The 16,910-nt window shown below is 35.2% G+C and overlaps 1 pseudogene; it reads left to right on the top strand.

Annotated features, from left to right (window-relative positions):
- Nucleotides 14,088-16,659, top strand: LOC109727433 (annotated as a pseudogene).

Raw genomic sequence — 16,910 nt, 5'->3', positions numbered from 1 at the left:
GCCGCATTAAGTTACGGTGGTTTGAATAATTCTTCAGGTCCCAGGATTCCAAACCCGCAATCTTTCATTAAAGGGCCAAAAAGTCGAAAGTATCAACTTATTTATACTTCCGGAAGCATAGTAGCTCTACACCAGTAATAATATAATATACAATTCGATAGAAAAAGAGAAAATTGGGCTTCGCCTAAGCTTTTTAATGGGCTTTAGATCGGTCCGTTTTAGATCGGCCGCGTTCTTGGACACCCAATCAAGTTTATTTGGGCCAAAAACAAAAGCCCATATCATCCTAATAAGCACTTGAGCATCTCAAAATGTACTGGTAACAGGTCCCAGCTTTTTAATAACCCCAAAAAAGATTAATTTTAGGCTTTTATAAGCACCGCACTTCCCACTAAAGTTGGATACCATGTTGCATTTGTGGTGGTCAAAACCACATTGAAGTTGTTTTGCAAAATTACAGATTCCAGAAAAGAACTTGCAGGACAATAATAAGATCAGAGAAGGAAGCAGACAATGAAGAGTTTTAAAATAATTTGGCTGCAGGCCTGCTTACGTCCACGGACGAAGAGGAACAGAAGAGAAAAAAAAAAAATTCCTCTATAGAGAGAGGAATATAGTACAAAGAAGGTGAAAGATTATTTTCTTCGAGAACGCTAATCCCAATATAGAACTCAAAGTTTTATGATCTCAAAAAGTAACAACAACAACAAAATACGGTATGAAAAAAATCCAAAAACATGAAATAAACATGCTTTTTATAGAAGTACTATTTTGAATTAGCGGTATAACGCTCCAATAATTGCATATCGGGTGGAAAAATAATTCTGATTAGAATATATGAGACCTACACGCTAGTGATAAAAACTAAACTTAAGTATTTTGGGCCGGTGGTTTGATCTAATGAGTTATTATAGTGGGTCGGATCGTTGCAGGCCCAACAAATTATTAGTTCGAGTGGCTTGGATCGTTACAGTTGGTATCAGAATTCGGTGCGCGTCTAATTTATAAAATTTTTCTAAGTTTTTTTGATAATTGAGATTAGAAAATTAATAGGAAATAGAGCCTCTATAACTTATCAGCTTAATGTGCTACTTTGCTTTTGTGCTTTACATTGGATTATATTCTCACAGCTCTATGTATTGTATGGTTGTAGAAACACGTGAAAAGTATATTAACACTATTCTCTCGTTGGCTTCTTTTAGACCATATTTGGATGTAGAAATAAAATATTTGATAATAACTTATCTAGTATAATAATTTTTTATATGTGATTGATAGTTTGGAGTGTGATTTTTGCTCATCAAATTAAAAGTCCTGACACCTATAATGTGGTAAGAAGGTATATTTATGTACGAAATTATTTATTCTATACAGAAAAAATATATAACTAAAACGATATCCACTTTAGACATTTGATTACACCCCTCATCTATCAAATTCGACTTTTACTTGAATAGGTAAATATCTTATTTGGTATATTACTTTAGTTTATTTAATGAGAATATAGTATTTGATATGTAAGGAGTGTGATACAATGCCTGTAATGAGTACTATATTAAGTATGCAAATCGTTGTTTCTGAATAAGATAAATCATTTCGTATATAAAATACATTATTCTTCAAAGTTATAAATGCCAAAATTTTTCAAGGCGTAAAATCAAACTTTTAACTTTCAATCATATAATAAAGAAAACTTTTATATTGATAAGATATTATAAAATATTTTTATTTTAAAACCAAAACAAAGATTTAGAGTAGGTATGAAAACGGATCGAATATTATCTTATGCGTCCCTATCTGATCTCATCTACAATTTGGATTAAATTTATCCGGATTCGGTTGAATATTATTTAACTTTTTTTTTTAATATATAATGTAGAAGCTAAAGCTAAGATTTACATCTATTCATCCAAAAGTTTTTATTTCTGAACTACTCTTTTCAATCTTTTTTTTTTTTTACTAAAAATCCAAAAGAACTTTTTTGAATTCTCCCATGAAAGAGATGGAAGATTTTACACGTATGTACATGTGTTATTTTTGTAGTAAAAAAAATTAATAGAGAAGGCGAAAGGCCTTATTTTTTTACTGAAGGTAAAAGTCAGATTAAAACAAACTTCCGAGTGAACTAGAGTTCAGATTAAAATTATTTTTTCTCTACTATTTGTTTGTATAGCTGTGAAACTAATTCTTTTAATTCTTCTGTTTGATTGGTGGAAAGTAATTAATAGTGTAAAAGTTGGATCTGTGAGAAATAAGTTAATATTTCTTTTTCTTTTTTTTGTAGTTGACTTCAGCCTAATGCTATTTTTGGAAGTTTGAGTTTTGACCGATGATAGGTTTCTCCGAAAAGTATGAAAAAAAAAATTTTCTTTCATGAAAATCGTTTTTTCAGTTTTCCATCTATTTGATTTTAAGGAAGAGAAGTTTTTGTTAAAACTTTGTTTTCATATTTTATAAAAAATTGAAAATATTAGTTTTTCATAAAATACAAAAAAAAATAAAAAATACTTATTTTCTTGCAAACCAAACGGGCAAAACATTAGAAAAACAATTTTCCATGAATATTTTTTAAAAAAACTTTTTTTCACATTTTTCTAAAAAATCAAAGAGCCTCTTTGTTACGGTAAACAAAAACAGCAAAAATGACCGCTTACGACTAAAAACTATTTCAGCCCTATCTACTGACAGTAGAATAAGCGTACGCATTGATCTATTTCTAGCACAAGTGGCAAAGGGTTTGATGGTTGATATTTGAGATTCTAAGTTCGAAGTCTAGTTATTTCACATTTTTAACTAAGTTTCCTTCTAACAAAAAAGGGATAATTGCCCATATACCCTTCATATGTTCGAAAATATCCGATTTACCCATACGTTTTTTTCGTTCTAAAATGCCCCTCATATATTCCACCGTTATTGCAAAATACTCTCGCAGTTATCTCCTGTTAAGTTAACTTTGGTTAAACGTGAATTAAATATCTACCACAGTTAAAAAAAATTAAAATGTCAATTTTAACCTTATCTTAAGGGCAAATAAGAAATGTTGGTGACGGTAGAGGGGTATATTGAAAAAGACCAAAAGTCAAAATACTTTTTGTGCCCCTGACTTTAAGGGCAAATAAAAAAGTCAGTGATAGTGGAAGAGTATATTTGAAAGGGTAAAATAGTAATTTTACAGAGATAACAGAGTTAATTAACAGATTTTAACTCTAAAAATATATTAGAAATAGGTTGGAATGTAAAAATGATATTTTTAATATTAACCTACTAAGAGGGATAAATTGAAAAGTCAAAAAATTTTCAGGAATATATAAGTAATTGCTAAAAAAAAATAAACGAACCGAAGTACAAATTCATGCAGCAGCAGTGACATCACGAGATGCACAAAACATATGGCTGTCTTCCCTGGGACCGCATGCTGCACATGGCTGTCTTCCCTGGGACCGGATGCATGTGCAGCAGCAGCAGCCGCCAGCAGCAGCCAGCAGTTGCGGTTGCTCCTGTTAACTGTCGTGCAGACGGCCGTCCCCCTCCCCCCACTCATAATTTGCACTTGCAGGCTTGACTGGGCCGTAGAGCCTCGTCTCAAGTATTAGTACTCTGTTTCGGATGCGTGTATGCGTCCTCTCACGTTTCACCCCCCTGCAGTGCTTGCAACCCAAACTTTGACTTCATCTGTGGGACCATCTTGTCGCTTTCTGCAGACGACCCACATGGCGCAGGCGCCTGCCATTGCTCTGTACGGTTAAATATAAAAATATATAAATACTATTATTTAATAGTTTACACGTTTAAAGTACACGGCATCATAGCAGAATATTTTGAATTTAAAATACGTCACACTTCTAATATTATTAATTTTTTTTTTATTTAATTTTAGCGCATATTATGGGCCCAGACGTGCTTAAATTTTTAGGGACTGTTTGCTTAGATGTAAGTATAAATACAGTGTAATTAGATATGCATGTAGTTAAAACTGCAGCAGTTACAACTACATGCATCATGTTTGGTTGCATTTAGTAGAAAGCATTGCAAGTATAAATAATTTGTTTGGTTGCATGCAGTTGAGAAATAATTTTTAAAATTTTATCATTTTATGTACATGATGATGAGATTACCTCCAACGTAAAAAAAAAATAATAATAAAAAATATTGTTTAAAAACTAATTGAGCAGATAAGCATACCTTTTATTTAAAGTTACTCTTTCGAACTACTACAGTTGGAACTACGGCCAATTTGGACGTAGTTCGAACTGCTGCAATTGGGCCTCCTCCTGCAGATTCTACTGTAGCAGTTAAAGTTAAATATATCAAACCAAACATCAAATTTGTATTTGTATGCAGTTATAATTGCAGTGCAGTTACAACTATATGCAACCAAACAATCCATTAGAGTACAACGATTGTTTCACACACGCCAATCCAAGCTTCTTGTTTTTTATATCACCGAGTCCAACTGAAAAACGTCTAATTGCTCCAAGCACTTAGGTTTCGTTTGGTTTGAAAAAAAATAAAAACTGCTTATCTGCTTATTTCATGGATGAGTATAAATTCAAATGTAAGCAAGAACTAGAATAGGTTTCGTTTTGATGAAAATTAGGTTGTTTCAGAAAATAAGGTAATAGTATTTGAATAGTTAGATTGGAATAGGAGGAATAAAAAATAATTATACTTTTAAATTAATAATATTTTATCTTGTTATATTTGGTTTAGATTTGTAGTTATCTAAATTGAGGATAAATCCTAATCTAATTGGGATTAGATATTATTTAGATTTAATTTGGCATATATGGATTATAATTAGGAGTATAATTCTAATTGAATTAGAATTAGACTCTAATTAGGAGACATGTATTATATATACATGCTAGGCCAAGTTAATGAAGCCGCGAGAAAATTAAGCCATGAAAAATTAATTAAGGGGTTGGTGCGGCTGAGACTCTCCTTTGTCCGCTAATTAATTAAAGCCTCTTGGAGCAAGATCCCTCAAGCATGGTGTTCCGTACGGTCAAGAACCCACCATGCTAATTAATTAAGGAGGAGTGTTGCTAATTAATTGAGGAGGAGTGTTTCTTGTATGCCTGGCGCATTGGTTTGTCCGTACGGGTTTAGAGAAGCTCTTTTCTTTTCGGAGTTGCTTGTTGCGGCGTTTTGGATCAAATTAAGTTTTGGTCTTTTGAGAGATTTTTTTGTACTCCGCCTTTTCGACATTAATAAATTATTTACTCCGTCTTCGCCCGTGGACGTAGGCCGTTGGCCGAACCGCGTAAATATCGGTGTGTTCTTTCCTTATCTTTTCTTTTCTTGTATTAAATTATTTTCTGGATCTATTTTTCGCCGTTCCGATTTTTAACATATCTAATTAAGTAGTATCAAAATATTAATTAAACATAATTGAATAAATTGAAAATTTTATTAGCTTTGAATATTGTATACGATAATAAAGAAATTATATTAAATTAGTTAATTATATTAATTATTGTTTAATTGATTATAAAATATAATTTAACTTTTTAATTAATTAGTAAATTATTTAATTAGTTAGATGATTTGTTAATTTAATTAGTTGACTGATATAAATATTAGTTATTAGGTAACACATTATATAATTAATTCTTAATGAGTTAATTAACAATAAATAATAAATTAATAAATTATTTAACTATTTAAGGAATAAATAATTACTTAAATACATTGATTAGGTTAATTAATAAGTTAATACAATAATTAAAATTAGATTTAAACTTTAACTAAGCGTTTGTTCCAGGGAGAGGGTGGAACATCTATTCCACCCTTAATTCTCTCTTATTCCTAATCATGGAGAATTATAATTTTCCAACCCCGAAAATAGTGTTTGGGTATAAGGAAAGGAATAGGGCCTTATTTCCCTCCTTATCCCTGAACCAAACACTATCTTAGTCCTATTAAGTTTTCCACCATTATATTTATTTTTTGATCAATTCCACCTCTTAAATTATGCTATTCTACCGGTCACCCATTAAACCCTAGAGCCCTACAATTTTCATCTAAAATTTATAAATTTAGTAGTAAAAGTATCTAAATACTGTAAAAAATATTCTAGCCCAATTCGTAGCATGTTGGAATAATATCTAATATGTTTTTTAAAATTTCAAACATATAATTATTTTTATTTATTTTTGAAAGATTGAAATAATATGCTTGTTGATTTTAAAAAATTTCTTTAAATATTCTAATTTTTTTTAAAATTTACTAATGGGATTGAGTTTTAAAAAAGTATTTTGGTAATTTTAGAGTAACTTTAAAAATTTCGACGAATAGTAAGAAATAAATAAGCAAAAGCCCCTATTAAATTTAGGGCCGCGTGGTTCAAGAGTTATAATAGTTCAGCAACCCTTCATAATTTTTATTGAAGATATTTAAATTATTATCATGTAACTCAAGTTAAAAATGTTAGTAAAACAGTGATTTTCTATTGTAGATTTCTAGATGTGGAATTGTACTCACTTTAGTGTTTGATTAAATCATTAGTAGAGAGTTTATTAATAAAAATATATTAGTTCTCAATAAACTCACAAGCTAAGTGACTTAATAAGTTAATAACAAACTTGTTATTTAAATATAAAATACACAATATTTTCAAATATTATAAATCTCAAACCAGAAGGCCATGCCTCTTAATGTAAAAACAAATAAAACTTACCTAAATTATGGACTATTTTAAATCTGCTAGCCGACCTTTTAAAAAATTGATTTTACTATTCAACTACAGTCAACGACACTGTGACTTCAAACTTTAAGCTAATTTCTTATTTTAATAAATTCATAGTTGCAAAAATTGCATGAAATATATTAATTTAAATTTGTAAAGATGAACGGCGCATTCAATGTTTAAAATTAAAAAGTCGTTTATTGAGTCACAGTAAACAAGTTGAAATGTTAGATAGTAAAATCAAAATTTTGAAAAGTTAGATAGTCAATTCAAAATGATTCAAAGTTCAAATAAGTTTCGTATATTTTTATCTAGATTTAATTATAAAAATTGCTTTATATTTTAAGTGATGTCTTTCTGTATTAAGGGACCGTTTGGTTGGATGTAATTAGAAATACAATATAGTTGGATATGCATACAGTTACAACTATATATATCTCATTTGGTTAGATGCAATAGAAAACATTGTAACTATAAATAACTAGCAATTGACCCATGCGATGCATGGGAGTGTTGTTACCCACTTTTAGTTATAGTTTTTAAGTAATTTATTGTCAAGTCATATTGAAACTTCTCATAAAACTGTTATATATATAGTTATGAACAAAAATAATGACTATATATATATAAATAATTGAAACAAATAAACTATAGCTATTATGCAAGTATATATAAAATTTCTACTCCATAACTGCTTTATATATTATAATATTGGAACACAATAAGTTATACTATTATCAAGTTAGATTAGAACTTCTCATGAAAATGCGCCACATGGCGGCTTGTGGTTTACTCTGGAAACTATGCTTCGAAAATTAGATATATATATATATGATTTGTTTATAACATTTTATCACTTTATATATATGGTATTGAGATTACCCCAATATAAAAAAATATATTTTCTATTTAAAAAGTAATTAAGAATGTAAGCTCCTTTTTGGTTCAAAGTTACTCTCCTTAATGGGTGCAGGTTGATTCAAATATATCAAACTAAATACCGAATTTGAATTCGTATATAGTTGTAATTGTAATACAGTTATAACTAAATAAAACACTACAATAAAAACGGTATATAGCTATACTTTTAAATGTCGATACAAATTAAAAAAAGTGCTGGTGTTGCTATTTGTGGAGTCGCTATATGTGGGGTCGTCTTGATGTTTGGCACCTACTCCTTTAGTGATCTGTAGCGGAAAGCCGGAAAGACACATAGCAATCGTAGTCCTCTATGGTCCTTGTAAGATCCTCGCGGCCGAATTCCAGCCGTCGGAGCACTACCTCGTCAACTGCCGTGACGAAGAAGAAGAAAGGGCGATGGTGATCAATTTTTATTTTTATTTTTTCCTTTTCTATTTGTAATCGGACCGCGTGGGCTGGGTGGTGTTGATTTAGTAGAGGAACTTTTTATTTTTGATTGGATTGGACTTTATATTTAACTCTTATTCGATTTGTTTAAAAATTTTGGTATAAATAGGACATTTACACAAAAATATTTCAAAAATGTATCCCTATAATCTAATTCTGTTGTAGTAAAATTAATAAGCTCTGAAAAATTGTATCAATTACCGCATTATATTTTATTGTCAGTTTGAATAAGTATAAAACTTTGAAATAATCAGTCAATTCTTGTGTAAAATTATCGTAAATGTCTCTACATAATTTGTAATATCAAAATTACCCCTACAACTTTGTTTCAAAAATACCCGCAACTCAACTCATTTTAATCTTAGCTATGCCATAATATAATGAAAGTTAAGAATAAAACTGTCCATTTTACCCCTAAACTGGTCAGGGGTGTATAAATACATGTAGTCCTTTTTTTAAAATTCTTTTTGTCCATCCAGATTTCAAATATTGTAATAAGTTAAATAAATAAATTCAATTAATAGATTAATTAGCTATTGATAATTAACTATTAGATGAATTTATATTAGTTACAACTGAAAATTAGTCAAAGTTGTTAAATTTAATGGAATAGTTATTTTACTTCGTGAAAATTTTTCATTACCTAAAATTTTTATCTTTTCAATTTATTATTTAAAACTATTATTTGTTTATGCAAAGTCAATTGATTACAAGAATTTAGTTTGTCCTTTCATAATACAACTAATTTTTTTTATTTGAGGTCGGATTTTATACTAATATATTGCTCTTAGTTATAATGTATTTATAGCAACAATTTTTTTCTACATTAAATAGTCAAATAAAAAAAAATTATTACTTTACAATCGATGCAGTAAAAAAATAGATATAACTAAAATAAATTATCTTATCATTCCAACAATAAAGCAAAATAAAATTTAATTTAACTACAATTTATTCCAAATAGAAATATTTATTTAATTGAAACGAATAATTTTTTTAAACTAAAATCAATTGAATTTTTCTAAATTTTTAATCTAGAGAGAGTTTAATTAAGTTTGAAATATAATAGAGGGTATTTATAAAATAGAATTAGTAATCGAACATTGAATAATTAAGAGTGGTAAAGTTGGAATATAAATATTATTAACTTTAATATGGATGGGCACTTCATGGAAGTGTTATTTTTGAAAGTTTCTTAAAATTTACGGGTATACATGATATTTTAATTTTTAAAGGAATATTTATAAAATTAGATGTTTGTAGAAGGGTATAGAGGAAAATTTTTCTATATATAATATATATTTTAGCTGGGATTACTATATTCTTATAAATATAGATTTCCATATATACATAAATTTTTGGCCATTGGATTAAAAAATGTGCAGTTTGGATGATAGTGAACACTAGGATTGAGTAGGTGGTTGGTTGACTAATTTGACCTAAGGGGTGAAAATGATCAAAAGGATAAATCTGATGGTCGAAAACTTATAAGTATAAAGAGATTTATACTCATAAGAATATAGTAGCTGAACTCTATATTTTACGTTAATTTTATTGCATTATATTATATGTAGATTAAATTATAAGCCATTTTCTTACATATATACTCTTATCTTAATTACCCTTGTATTAAAAAGTATATTAATTATTCTTCCACACTTTATCATTATTTAAATAAATCTAAGTATTTAGAATGATCGTTTAATTCAATTATAAAATTTTGTAAAATATATTAACAGATTAAAGTTAGTTATTATTAATGTGATGTCTCACTTCCCTGATGGTCATCTTATTTTTTAATTTTCAGTATTTGTAAAGTTAAATTATTCTAATAATTTTATTTAAAAATTCAATCAAATTAATAGGTTTAATAGATATTTTATAAACAAAGTTTTTTACTACAAGGTTAAAATTAGATGACTTATTTCAGACTGAAGAATAGTTGAGGCTTCTTACTTTATTAAGATTGATTGAAAAAAGAAGAAATTATTTCATGCACCTAATATATATTTATATTTCATACATCACAATTTATATTAGATGTCTAATATTCTAATATAAAAATTTAATTAAAAATATATGATTACAAAGTCTAATAATTTAAATTATATTTGATGAATTACTTTTAACATTTTTATTAAAATACTTTAAACATGTATTGTATGAATAAATATATACCAGAATATTGAGTAGGGTGTACTTATAATTCCAAAAGAGAGGAGAGACCTTGGCTTGCACCTGGTGCATACTAATGCTCCATACACCGCACAGTATTAGATAATTGATAGAATATTTAATAATTAATAATGTAAAACATAATATATAATATAATATATATTATAAAATATTTAAGTAATTTATTGTACTACATAAGTTTATTTTTGATGCATATTTTAGAGTTGGTGTACAGTGCAATCAGTACATTCAAAATTTTTATTAAATATATGTTAAACTTCTATTGGTTCATACCTTAATTGGCACCGTTACTCTCTTAGAAACTATTTTTTCAATTTCAGCGAACCGCCAAATTATATATTCTAGAGAAATAAGCATTGTTTGAACTATGTGTTTAATAAATATAAAGAAAACTAGGTTATGCAATTTGGCCCAAATCTAGTCATGCTATTGGGCCTAAATCTATAGCCTTAACCACCATATCAAGTACAAATTGTTGAAGGATTAATGTTTAGTGCATGAGGTTCCAAATTCGAAACTTAATTATTTTATATTTATAATTTAATTTAATTTTTTAAAAATAAGTGAAGGAAATAGCTTGTTATCTTTCTCTTTCTCTCTCTCTCAAAAAAAAAAAAAATCTATAGGCTTAAGTGCCATTGACTGGTTAACTAATTAGTTGGTATCTTCGAGTTTACGCTTTGCTCAACATATAATAAATTTCACGCGAGAAAGATGGTTGATATACTATTGTGTTATATATCTCTTTGAGCTCGTTCTCCTTTTTAACTTCTCTTTCACCCCAATTTTAGATTTAATCTTAATTCAATGAGTGCTGCTACAGCTTACAAGTACCCTATTATACTGTTAATAACATAACAATATAATTATTACCCATAAACATTAATTACTAAACTCCAAACACTATCATTATATACTCTAAGCACCGTCATTATAACCTAAATCCTAAACCCTAATCCTTCTGCGTGTGTATACTAATACATCGACAATATATTAGTGTACTCTAGAGCGGAGGAGGACTCAAAACATTACTCCAATTCAATTTGGCTACATCGATCTATTCCTATCTGGTTTTGTCCAGTTCTCTCAATTTGGTTTTACGATTTTGACCGGTTCCCACATACTACAAATGGTTCGTGGCATGTATTAGCAAGACCAATAGTGCTAAGATGGAACAGAAATTTTATGGGCAGACGATGCGGATGGACGCCACGTGGTCCATCAGACAAGCAGGAACAGAAAAAAAAAGAAAAAAGAAAAAAAAATCATGTGCCCTGAGTTTTTAGAAAGAGAGAGAGAGAGAGAGAGAGAGAGAGAGAGAGAGGGAGGGGGGGGCAGAGAAAGGGCTCGTTCTCATTCGTCTGATGGCCCACACGGTGTCCATCTGCATTGTCCTTAAACTTGTAGGTTGGAGAAGAAGTTCATATAATTTTTGTCCCTAATAGAGTGTATTCAAATATTTAATACTTTGTCCCCGTCAACAAACACTATTAGTTTATTATAGTGCGTAAATTTTACATCTCATAATTATAGAGTTTAGAAATTATTTTAAATTTTTTACTGTTGAGAGAAAAAATTTGATAAGATATGTAAGTTCTAACTGTTGAGGGGCTAGGGTGTAATTTTAAATCTATATGTTAGGTGTAGCAATTATAGTTAAACAAACTCACAAAAAATCAAAATTATTTATTATTTATAAAACAAATAAATTTTAGACAAATAAAACAATCTTTTATGTGGACAATTTTTTACTAGAAAATAAAATTTATTTACACCAAAACACACATAATATTCCTACATATTTTTCTATCCTACGTAACTCTGCGCCTCTCACCGGCAAAATAGAGGTGAGCAAAAAATATATAAAAGAATACCATAACAGACTAATTATAATACGTAAAATTCAATATTACGTACATATTGTATAAAAAATAAATAAAATATTTTTTTATCACAAAATTCACACATAATGTATTCTCTCAACAAGCTAAATAAAGCCTAGAGAAAGGGCTAAATAACACACTTGGTCCTCAAACTATGAATTGCGTGATATTTTAGTTTTTTAACTGTAATTTTATTGTAAATCATGATTTGGGCTTTCTAAATTACTGTAATTAAGTGCTACAACCTTATTTAGTTGACTAAATAACGATACTTCGAAAATACGAACGTGATGTGTGATTGATGATGCGATAATAACTAATGTCTCATTACTTTCATATCAGCGACTCTTTAATATTTAGTTAATTATTAAGTTAGATTAATAAATAAAAATTCAAGAAGCAAAATTTTGCGTGCATTTAAGAACCAAAAATATGATTTAGTAANCTTAGATTCAGCTCCTTCTGTGTGACGTCGGCGACGAAATCCCCAACCGGACTCTCCACCAACACCTAGAGAGAGAGAGGAGAAGAAGAAGATGGAGAAGAGCAGGAAGTACTCTCTCTCTCTCTGCTCGGACACTTAAAAGGAGAGGGGAGGTGAGGGAGATACAAACGAGGTGAGATTTTACTGTTTTAGCCCTCTACTTACTCCCTTGTACCGGTACACGAGATCCTGTACCGGTACAAGAGCCAACCCGAGAGCAGTTGAGCTGTTTCGCGCTGGTTGTACCGGTACAGCCACTAAGCTTGTACCAGTACAGCAAGCAGAGAATGCTGCTGTTTGCAGAATTCTTCGCGATAAGCTGCCCTCGCGTCGCACAGAGTCCGTTTTACGTCTATTTGACGCCAACGCGACTCGGACTTGTTCTGACACTCTCCAGAGCTGTCGACAAGCCTCCACAGTCAAACACCAGGGATCTCACAGAACTTGGGGATGAGGGCGCATAGGGCGAAGGCTACGGCGGGGGCAGCGTTGGCGGTCTGCTTGACGATCTCAGCGGGGGTGTTGAGCGGGTTGGTGGTGGCGAGGACGGCGCCGAGGCCATCGGAAGCGCTCGTGGCGACAGCCCATGCGGAGACGACGATCGTAGCTCCTCCTTCTTCGCCGCGATCACCCGCCGCACCTTCTCCCTCGCTGGCGACGACGATGACCACTCCAGCAAGCAGAGGAAGAGGAAGAGGGATAAAATTGTCAATTCACTTTATTAATTAATTATGATTAAATATTTTAACCGTGGTTAACTAAATATCTCTAATGGATCCTAAAGACAAGGACATATCTGAATACATTATGATTTTTACAGAAATAACTTATAAAAATTGAGCTTTGCAGGAATATATTTATAATTCATTATGTTTATAGAAACGTAGAAGAAATTAACCCAAATATATTTATAAGAACAGGTATGAAATTAACCCTTGTTTTTTTACATACAACGGAAGGCAGTCTTTAACCGAGCAGTAAACCCACACTAACAAACATGATAATAAAAAAGGCAAGGCAGGTGGAGGAGGAGAAAATAATAGTGGCTACCTCGAACGGCGGACGGAGAGAAAAACGCGTTTGACCCTCTAAAATAAAACCTATATTTATTAAGAAAGAAAAAAAAAAACAAAGGCCGTTGGCCTCGCTTCTCCTTTTCCAGCTCCCCTTCCAGCTCAGACAAAAAATGAAATAAAAAAAATAATATTATTATTATTATTATTTTTAATGAAATAAAAAGAAACGCTCACCCAACCCTCACCTAAATTAAAAAATTAAAAAAAAACCTTTGCTGTTTCCATTATTACTGGGAAAGAGAAGAGTGGAGGAGGAGGGGTTGCGTTCCAGATCTATAGATAGAATTAGACTTGGGGAAAGGGAGGGAGGAAGAAGAAGAAAGAAAAGAAAGAAGAAGAATAGGGGGGGGAAGGGAAGGGGAAGGGGAAGGGGAAAGGGGAAGGGAGGAGGAGCGAAGATGATGGGGGATGGGGGGTGAAGCAGATCTGGCGAAGCCGATCCAGCTGGCGACCAGGTGACGAAGCTGGCGGACGACGCGCACTCGTTCGCGCAGGAGTGCCTGGAGCTGAACGCGAAGGCGAGCGGCTGGCGGGGCTGCTGCGGCAGCGGCGCGGGCGAGCCTGTACACGGCCGGCGCGGCGCATCATGGACGCACACGGAGGGCAGGTGCTGGACAAGGCCGTGGCGCTCGTGTCAAGTGCCGCGCCAGGCCTCGTGAAGCGCGTCTTCACATCATCCCCGGCCGCGGCCTTCAAGAAATGCCATCGTCCACACTTCGAAACTCCCTCGGCGACGTCTCCTGGCTGCTCCGCGTCTCCACCACCAACAACAACAGCAGCAGCAGCAATGGCGACGACGACGACGACGTCCACCTGGGGCTCCCGCCGATCGCGCAGAACGAGCCCATCCTGTTCCTGATCTGGGAGCAGATCGCCACGCTGCACACGGGGTCGCTGGACGCGCGGGCCGACGCCGCCGCCAGCCTGGTCTCGCTGGCGCGCGACAACGAGCGGTACGGGAAGCTGATCATCGAGGAGGACGGCGTGGGCCCGCTGCTGCGGCTGGTGAAGGAGGGGCGGGTGGAGGGGCAGGACAGCGCGGCGCTGGCCGTGGGCCTGCTGGCGCGCGACGCCGACAGCGTGGAGCAGATGGTGCTGGCCGGCGTCTGCTCCGCCTTCGCCAAGGTGCTGAAGGAGGGCGCCATGAACGTCCAGGCCACCGTCGCCTGGGCCGTCTCCGAGCTCGCCGCCAGCCACCCCAAGTGCCAGGACGTCTTCGCCCAGCACAACGTCGTCCGCCTCCTGGTCGCCCACCTCGCCTTCGAGACCGTCCAGGAGCACAGCAAGTACGCCATCCCCTCCAAGGTCTCCCTCCACTCCGTCGTCATGGACAACAAAAACAACACCACCACCGCCACCGCCACCGCCACTAGCGCCACTAGCGCCAACAACAACAACAACAACAACAGCCATAGCAGCAATGCCGCCGCTGCCGCCGGTGGTCTCGACGATCCGGATCAGCAGAGCCAGGTGAAGCACCCGCTCGGCGGCAGCCAAGGCCCGGCTGGCAAGAACCAGATGCACTCCGTCGTCCAGTCCACCATGGCCAAGTCCGGCAAGGTCAATTCTGTAGGGAGGAACGCGAATGGGAATGGGAATGGGGCGGCCAAGCAGCAGCAGCAGCAGCAGCAGCAGCAGCAGCATCACGTGTCGCTGTCGGGGTCGAGCATCAAAGGCGGGAGGGAGTTCGAGGACCCGGAGACGAAGGCGCACCTGAAGGCGATGGCGGCGAAGGCGCTGTGGCAGCTGGCGAAGGGCAACCCGGGCGTGTGCAAGAGCATCACCGAGTCCCGCGCGCTGCTCTGCTTCGCCGTGCTGCTCGAGAAGGGCCCCGACGAGGTGCAGTACAACTCGGCCATGGCGCTCATGGAGATCTGCCGCGTCGCCGAGCAGGACGCCGACCTCCGCCGCTCCGCCTTCAAGCCCACCTCCCCCGCCGCCCGCGCCGTCGTCGACCAGCTCCTCCGCGTCGTCGAGAAGGCCGAGCACGACGACGAGCTCCTCGTCCCCTGCGTCGTCGCCCTCGGCTGCCTCTCCAGGACCTTCCGCGCCACCGAGACCCGCATCATCGGGCCCCTCGTGCGCCTCCTCGACGAGCGCGACGGCATCGTCTCCAAGGAGGCCGCCGCCGCCCTCACCAAGTTCGCCTGCACCGACAATTACCTCCACCTCGACCACTCCAAGGCCATCATCGCCGCGGGCGGCGCCAAGCACCTCGTCCAGCTCGTCTATTTCGGTGAGCAGGTCGTGCAGATCGCCGCGCTCACCCTGCTGTCCTACATTGCGCTCCACGTGCCCGACAGCGAGGCGCTGGCGCAGGCCGAGGTGTTGGCGGTTCTCGAGTGGGCTTCGAAGCAGGGCAACATGATGCAGGATCCGACCGTCGAAAATCTCCTGCCCGAGGCGAAGATCAGGCTGGAGCTCTATCAGTCGAGAAGCTCGAGAGGTTATAATTGACTTGCGGGGGGAGAATTCTAGTTGGGGAACGTTTTCGGAACAAAAAAAAAAAAACCAGTGTACATAAATATACTACATCCCCAATAATTCCCCAATAATTCCCCAATAATTCATATATATAGCGATCGAAGAGGTTATCTGTTTTGGGTTTCGTCGGATTAAAAATGTTGCGCGGCTTTTGATTGCTCCGGCTGGTGGAGTAGAGCTTGAGAGGTTAGCAAATTCCTGTTCTTTTTAGCCTGATAATGTATATTTACTTGTCCTGCTTTTTCATTCATTTCGGTTAAATGCTTCAATTCACAGTGGTCAGCTTCTTTAAGTGCTTTTTAAGACATTCCCAAGTTGTTCCTCGTTTTGTTTTCGTAGCCTTATCAAAATGCGGATTTCTTCTTTTCTATTGCTGTAGAACTTCGAATTAGATATTGGATGTAGGTTTAAATGAAACAGCGTTGGTATCGACACTAGATTGTTCGATTAAACACGAGAGTTATAAGAGCATTCATGGAATTGATTTGTCTAAATCATATCGAATACTCAACTGGGTGTGCTTTTATATTTTCTCTGAATGTAATCTTGATTATGCTTCAGTATATGCGAAAACAAACATCAATTCAGTGTTGGATGGTCTTAAAACTATTGCAAATACCTTTGTTTCTTGATTGGGGTATATCGGATGCTAGTGCTTAGCACTATTTTAGGTGTTTTTTTGGATTGTTCAGCATATATTGAATGCCAAAAAGTTTGGATTTTGGTATTCT

The sequence above is a fragment of the Ananas comosus genome, linkage group 22 (assembly GCF_001540865.1).
Source record: "Ananas comosus cultivar F153 linkage group 22, ASM154086v1, whole genome shotgun sequence".
In the NCBI taxonomy this organism is placed as follows: domain Eukaryota; kingdom Viridiplantae; phylum Streptophyta; class Magnoliopsida; order Poales; family Bromeliaceae; genus Ananas; species Ananas comosus.
Note: the sequence above shows the minus strand (reverse complement) of the source record. Positions and strands in the feature narration are given on the sequence as shown.